Source organism: Cynara cardunculus, assembly GCF_001531365.2.
Source record: "Cynara cardunculus var. scolymus isolate 2C chromosome LG 13, CcrdV1, whole genome shotgun sequence".
NCBI classification, from domain to species: Eukaryota; Viridiplantae; Streptophyta; class Magnoliopsida; order Asterales; family Asteraceae; genus Cynara; species Cynara cardunculus.
Genome location: NC_037540.1, coordinates 11500156 through 11507435, shown reverse-complemented (window position 1 = coordinate 11507435; position 7280 = coordinate 11500156).

Genomic DNA, 7280 nt, shown 5'->3' with positions numbered 1-7280 from the left:
AATTTATCTATTGATTTGTGGTTAATATTGGTTCTCACAGTTACCACAAACTAATTAGTTCTCATTTGATTAGGCCCCTATATATATATATATATATATATATATATATTTGTTATAGATGTTATGTTTGCTTTGAAATTGATGTTTTCTAAACCATAAATTTATAGATTCAATCTCAGTTTTTAATTTAAGAATTTGCTTTTGATACTGATTCAGACTTTCATCATTCCTCTCTCTTCATTCTATTTTTTATGATTTTATGTTAGTTTAAGGAAATACAAAAGATATCTTAATGTTATTTTTTTTAATAATTTTTAAAATTAAATTTAAATAATTTATGATTAATATCAATGGGAAAAAGTTATGGAATTGATATAAATATAGACAAAGATTTATAATACATATATGCATGAGTTTATTTTAAATCAACTAAATGATGGATATGAATATCAAATTGAAAAGAATAAAATGCTTGTTTTTTATATTATTTAATTCAAATAATAATCAAGTTTAAGATAATTTAATTTTAAAAATAATTAAAAAAATATAACCCCTTCTTCTTAATACTTGATTTGATTATTTGAGAATTGTAAAATTGGTTTTTAAAAATCCTTCGAAATTTCACTGTTTATTAAAGAAATAAATAGGGATAATATTAACTAAGAATATTTTATAAATATAACAGCTTAAAGCAATAGACTAATCCATTTATTCCGAATCTAACTTATGTATAAGTTATTAATAACTCACAACTTAAAACTTCAAACTTATAAGAAGCTTATAAATCTCATTTTCTATATTTTCATACAGATGCTGCATAGCTGTCGTCAGCTTGTGTCGTAGGTTTGAGACATTACAATATACATTATTCATTTATATTTAAAGCTACATTTGAGAAACTAGGAAGATGATGCTTAATAAAGGTTTTAAATTTAAAAAGCTAAATGCTTTATAATATAGTTTACATATACTTGACAAAATTGTTTTTTTTTTTTGAAAAATATATGTAATTTTTGTTTTTTTAAATTTTATAATATCATCAACTTAATAAGAGTTCAATATCATTTATTACAAACTAAAATTGTTCAAATTTAATTTTAAATAATAATTCATCTCTTACCATTTTCTTTTTTTATAACACTAAATTTATTAATGCAAATAAACAATTATTATATTATTCATAACTATTCAAAATTAAACCAAATTATATAAAAAAAAACCTTATTTTTTGGTGTAGAATATAAATATACTAAGTCATGACAATCAAAACTAATGGAATCGAATAATAGGTTGTTGATATTTTTATAATATATATATATATATATATATATATATATATATATATCGAATAAAAGGTTGTTGATATATATATATATATATATATATATATATATGGAGGTTCAAACGAGAACACTTCATCACCTCCATTTTACGTGAACGCGAGAAGACTCTTATCACATATGATAATATGCATGAGGGGATCCTGTGATGTGCGGACTACGTGTTCTACGACTTAGTCCGCGCCAGAGGTTGTATGCGTCTATGATTTAGCATCACATGTGATGATCTTATGGATTATAGTATCATATCAACTACACTCTTATCACATGTGATAATACATGCGAGAGAGCTTAGTGGTGTAAGGACGAGTTGACCCACAACCAAGATCGCATCAAAAATCGTTCGCGTCTCTGATTTAGTATCACATGTATATCAAATGTGATAAAATAATATGTATCACATGTGATTGTGTATAACAAAAGAATATCCTCACGTTCTCGTAAAATAAATGTATTTTTGTTTTAACCTTTTTTTATATATGTTGTGTTGATGCTATAAAATAAAAGAAGCATAATTATTTATTAAGAAAAAAGATGGCGTAAATGTTGGATACGTGTTTCAATTCGATGGCATGATGATGATTTGGATAAGCTTCAAAGCTCGACCATATATCGCACAACAGGAATGGTGGTGGTCTACTCGGTAAATCCTATTTAATTACAAACATGTTCGCCATTAACTTTCGAATTGTTTGTCAATTGTAGGATCGATCTGAATAAATTAATCGTTAGTTTTAAAAAATAGATTTTAAGAGTTTTTGTCAAATGTTTTATCTATATCTTAAAAACTATTTTTTATGTATAAAGTACTATATATATTAATGCATATTACTTAAAATTCAAGATTACAAGTAAATTTTGCGTAAGTACAATTTATTAAAGCTCCATGTTTGAATTCGTGTAACTAACTGCGGATAAACATAATCAAATAGAGGATAAACATCTCATTTTAAATATAAAAAATCCAAAACATAATTAAGATAATCATTGAGTTCTAACAGAATACTTAATTATTATTTTTAATAATTATTTTATTAAACCAAAAATAAATTAGTTCATTTTTAAATTTCATTTAAATTATAATAAAAAATTGAATTAAAGAAATTACACAAAAACAAAAACTTTTAAATAGTTAATTTCATACTAATATAGCTTATTTTTAAAAAAAATTATAATATCTTCAAATTTATATTTTATTCAAAAATAAAATCATTTTTTTTCTCAAAACCACATAAAGTCGCATTATAACATTGATAGACCAAAAATATAAAACGAAACAATAAAATCAAGATGTATCTCGCTGCATTGCGTGAGTACCCTTCTAATACTACATAACATATAATGTTATTTTTTAAAACACAACTCCACTTCTTCCATCTATTGACCACTCTCTCACTAAAAAAATGAAAAAGTATTAGTGAGGGAAAATCCCTTCATTGATCTGTCGTTAAATGAACATTGATCCGTCGATGATAGTCCGTCAATCAAAAGCTCATAGGTAATGCTTCAGCGACGGATCAACAAGAAAATCTTTCAACGAGAGATCAACGAATGAACTAGTTTTTGGCGCCGATCAGCAATTGATTTTTTTCGTCGATGATACTTTGTTTTCTAGTAGTGATTTTCCAAGTTACAATTTCATCACCATCACGAGATACCAAACTAAGGGGCCAAATGTTTATCAAGTCACTTATCTTACATGATAAATATGACAAATATAAAAAAAAATCTTACCAGTTAGAGGCATGACAACAACCAATATTGTTACTTGATAGGTAGAGGTAAGACTCTTGTCCGGTTACTGCTTACCGATAAGAGACATCTACAAACAATCCATTTTGATGACCGAAAATATTACACGACAAGATAAATAAGATGATGATTTTTGTCGGTAAACATAAACTCGATAAAACATTTGATAAACATTCTCTAACACAACGTGACGTACGTTTTAAAATTTTAAAATACTAAAATCACATTTTATCACATCCTCAACCCAACATCTTCTATTTATAGATTAGGTAACATCATCACATTTGACATGATTATTATGCGAATATAAATGGAAAAGATAAATAAAATATTATGAAACATGACGGTAAAAGTTATCTCCTATCTAAAATAAAAATAAAAATTATATTAATTGAAAACTTCCGATTGTTTATGATAAACCATCATAGAATAATTGTTCCTATTACTATCTTTAACTAAAAAAGTATCATCAGGTTTATGAGTCTTCTCAAAAAAACGTTGTGTAATAAACAAAAAGCTGACGTAGATGTTATGGGTATACTTTTTTTGTTTGACTTGATTTTGTCGAGTAAATACAAACAAGCGCAATAAGATTTTGATGCATTTTTAAGTTCAAAAACTCCTATACAATCAGGCCAAAGTCTTATCCATTTGTAGATTGTTGGATACTGCCCAAAACAAAAGGTCAGTAAAACGTTGTCCTCTAAAAAAGAAAATATTGATCAGATACGAATCATGTCATACATGAGCAGGCTCCGTAAGATCTTATTATCTTCAATAAAGTTTTAAATATTTTCACATTATATTATTTAGCCGTTTTTGAATTTTCTACGCATTGGGGATGAAGAATTCCATGGCAACAATTTAGTGTATGTGGTTTGAATCTTTTGGATATTGAATCAACGATTATTGAGGATTTTTATCTTTATCGTTTTATCCTCGAATTTATGTTTCTGGGTTAACTTTTCTACAATAGTTCTTGTTCATTTAATTAGTTTCACTATTAAAGGTTAGATTGATATCTTGATCATCTGCTTGTATAGCCTACTCTTCTTGGATCTGATTTATTGTACTTAAGAGTTGTTTGTTTATCTCTTAATAGTTTCATTAAGAGGTAACCTCTGAATCTTTAAGAGGTGAATCTTGTTCGGCAAAAGAAAAGTCTGTTTCTTAATGGTTCTAAAACCATCTGAAAGATTTTGTATCCTGTGCATCCCTTAACCATTCAACGCCCTAATTTCATTGTAAACAATTACCAAACAATTGTATTTCATTTTGCACTATATCATGAGAGTCTCTTAATCACTCTGACCATTTATTCATTACGCAACAAACCATTCAGCAACTGCCAAACAACCCTTAATAACTTGTTCTTCTTTTATTTCTGCATCTCCTCCATTTTTTTACAACATTTCTTTTCTGCAGTTTTTCTTATTCTCTTAGTTCTTCATAGCTATAATTCTATTTTTCTGCATTTAATATGCAAATTCCCATCTCAATTGATCTGAAATCAGTAATATGTGTTTCATTCAATCTCATGTAGTCTAGCTTTAGAAAATACAGGTTTTAGGTGTTTTCCTGTTTTTTTTAGTGTAGTCTCCTTCTTAGTCGATAATCATTCCACTTGTGTGATTTGCGTATGCTACATCAATGTATGCTACATCACTGTATGCTTGCAGTTACAAGTTTTCAAACTACTACATCAATAAATAAGGTGATAAACTAAATTAATGACGGAATGATAAAAACAATTAGATTTAGCCTTCAAATAATGTACAAAAAAGATACATTTCATCTCTGTAATACACATATTAGATCTAAGGTTTTGGGATAGTACCTGGTGGAGGCACATAGCGTGTTTGTGTGTGGATTACCAATAGAGGAAGCCTCCGTTGGTTTCTAAGTGCTCCATCAAATCCTCGCCAAAATCTGAAATGTACAATTCTAAACACCTTGTGGTGTGGTTATATTTAATTAAATGCATCATTGGATCCGAATTGGGTTTTAATCTGAAAAGTTTTTTGATTTTATTTGTAACCAAAATTTAACTTTCCGCTGCCTTTAAACAGTTACAAAATTCTATAAAACCCAACACCAATCAATTTTAGGCCCTTTAACACACTGATTTTGTTCTTCTACTTGGATTTCTGATAGTGGAATCACACTTTTTTCTTCTACCAAACACTTATGGAAGTAGTGTACGTGGAATGTAGGATGGATGTCGTTCATTACGGGCGATAAGTCTAACTTTTATGCTTGTAGACCCACCCAACTAAAAAAAATGAAAGGCCCAATGAAAGGGGGACTAAGTTTCCCTCACTTCCCGAACCTAATCATGCCCTTCCAAGGGGATACCTTAAACATTATGCAATCACCCACTTGGAACTCAATAGGCTGTCTTTTCTTGTTAGCATAACTTTTCTATCGATCTTGATCCGCCTTTAAACGCTCTCGAATTGACTTTATTTTTCTGCTGTCTCTTGCATGATTTCTAGACTGACAAACTGTTTCTCACTCGCATCTAACTAACATAAGGGGTCTTACATTTTCGTCCATACAAGACTTCAAATGGTGTTATCTTGATGCAAAAATGATAAATGTTGTTGTAGAAAAACTCCATGAGGGGTAGATAAGAATCTCAGTTCCCACCGAAGTTGATAGCACATGATCGAAGCATATATTTGAGGGTTTGGATGGTTCCTATCACTCTAGTCGTCAGTTTAAGGGTGATAAATAGTGTTTAATTTCACTTTGGTCGTCGATTCAAGGGTTTGTCTTCTTAAATCCTCCAATGATTACTTCTCCACACCTTTTATCCCTCTCAATGGGACTTCACACACACACACACACACACACACACACTATAACTTTCAGTCGAACCCCAAATGAGAGAAGATTTAGAGACTCCCTCCTTTAGCCTTGTATTTACATCATTAGTCCCTATAGATAGGACTTTTTCTCAACACCACCCTTAAATCATTTAATTACTCAAAAGTAGAACCTTGTTATTACATCATCATAATCTCAAATCGCTTAAAGTGGTAAGATGAAACTACCATGTAGTGGGCTGGTTTGACCAATCTGGTCACTTCATGCCAAACCGCATGGTTTTGAAAAATTCCCAAACCACCCTTACGATTTGGTTTGTGGTTTATGGTGTTGTAACACCCCAGAATCCATATTTGCATATTCATGTATTTCATATATCAAAAAATACATATACACATTCGGTCCCAAATATATATATATATATATATATACAAAATCTACATTATAAAAGTAGCTACCAATTTTTTTTCACAAAATCTTTATACAAAACTTGTACTTATACATGTAAGTACAATTAACAACACATTATCCCCAAAATCCATAAGCAGACAATCATATACTTTTTTTATAATTTCTCTTTCTCCTTATCAACTGGTTGCCAGACCTATAATGCACATTCTAAAACACCAAAATAAGGGTTAGACCTTGAGGTCTAGTGAGAAATCCCTTTTATGCAATTACATGGTGAATATCACCAAAACCCTTTTATAAAACTCATATTTGTAATGAATAACAAATATATAATGTTTTGACAACACAATCCTCTTCTGCCACATCAAACCACAAAATGCTCATTTATTGCATAACCCATGAGCTCAATGTTCCATATAAACCAAACCATAATTTCCTCATAACACCTTGGATGAGACAAACCCCATTTCCTCGTAACACACTGGTGTGATCAATCACACACTGCATCGCATCAAAATCTCGGAAGCAAGACCAACCAGATCCCCTCTGGTCCTTAAGGACTAGAGCCCCATTTGGACTTGTGACGAAAAGTGAGGCCATCCATAAGTTTGGAAGAGCAATCAGAGCATCTGGTTCTAAAGACCAGCGCCTATGGTCCACAAGCATTCAGAGTTAGAGCCCCTTTGGTTGAACTATACTATGGATTCTAAGTGCCAAATATAAAGACAAAATCTAAAGATGATTTAATCCAAGAGGACTTGGTCATAAATTTGCCTGGAACCAAGAGCTCGGATACAGAAGGTATGTAGACCGAAGTCTTGTGCGTAAATAGCCAAGTACTCTGATACATAGCTCAACTCCTAGACGCAGAGCCTTCACATAGTACATACAAAGCCTCTACATAGTACATATAGAGCTTCTGAGTCTTCTACTTAGCCCATCTATGTG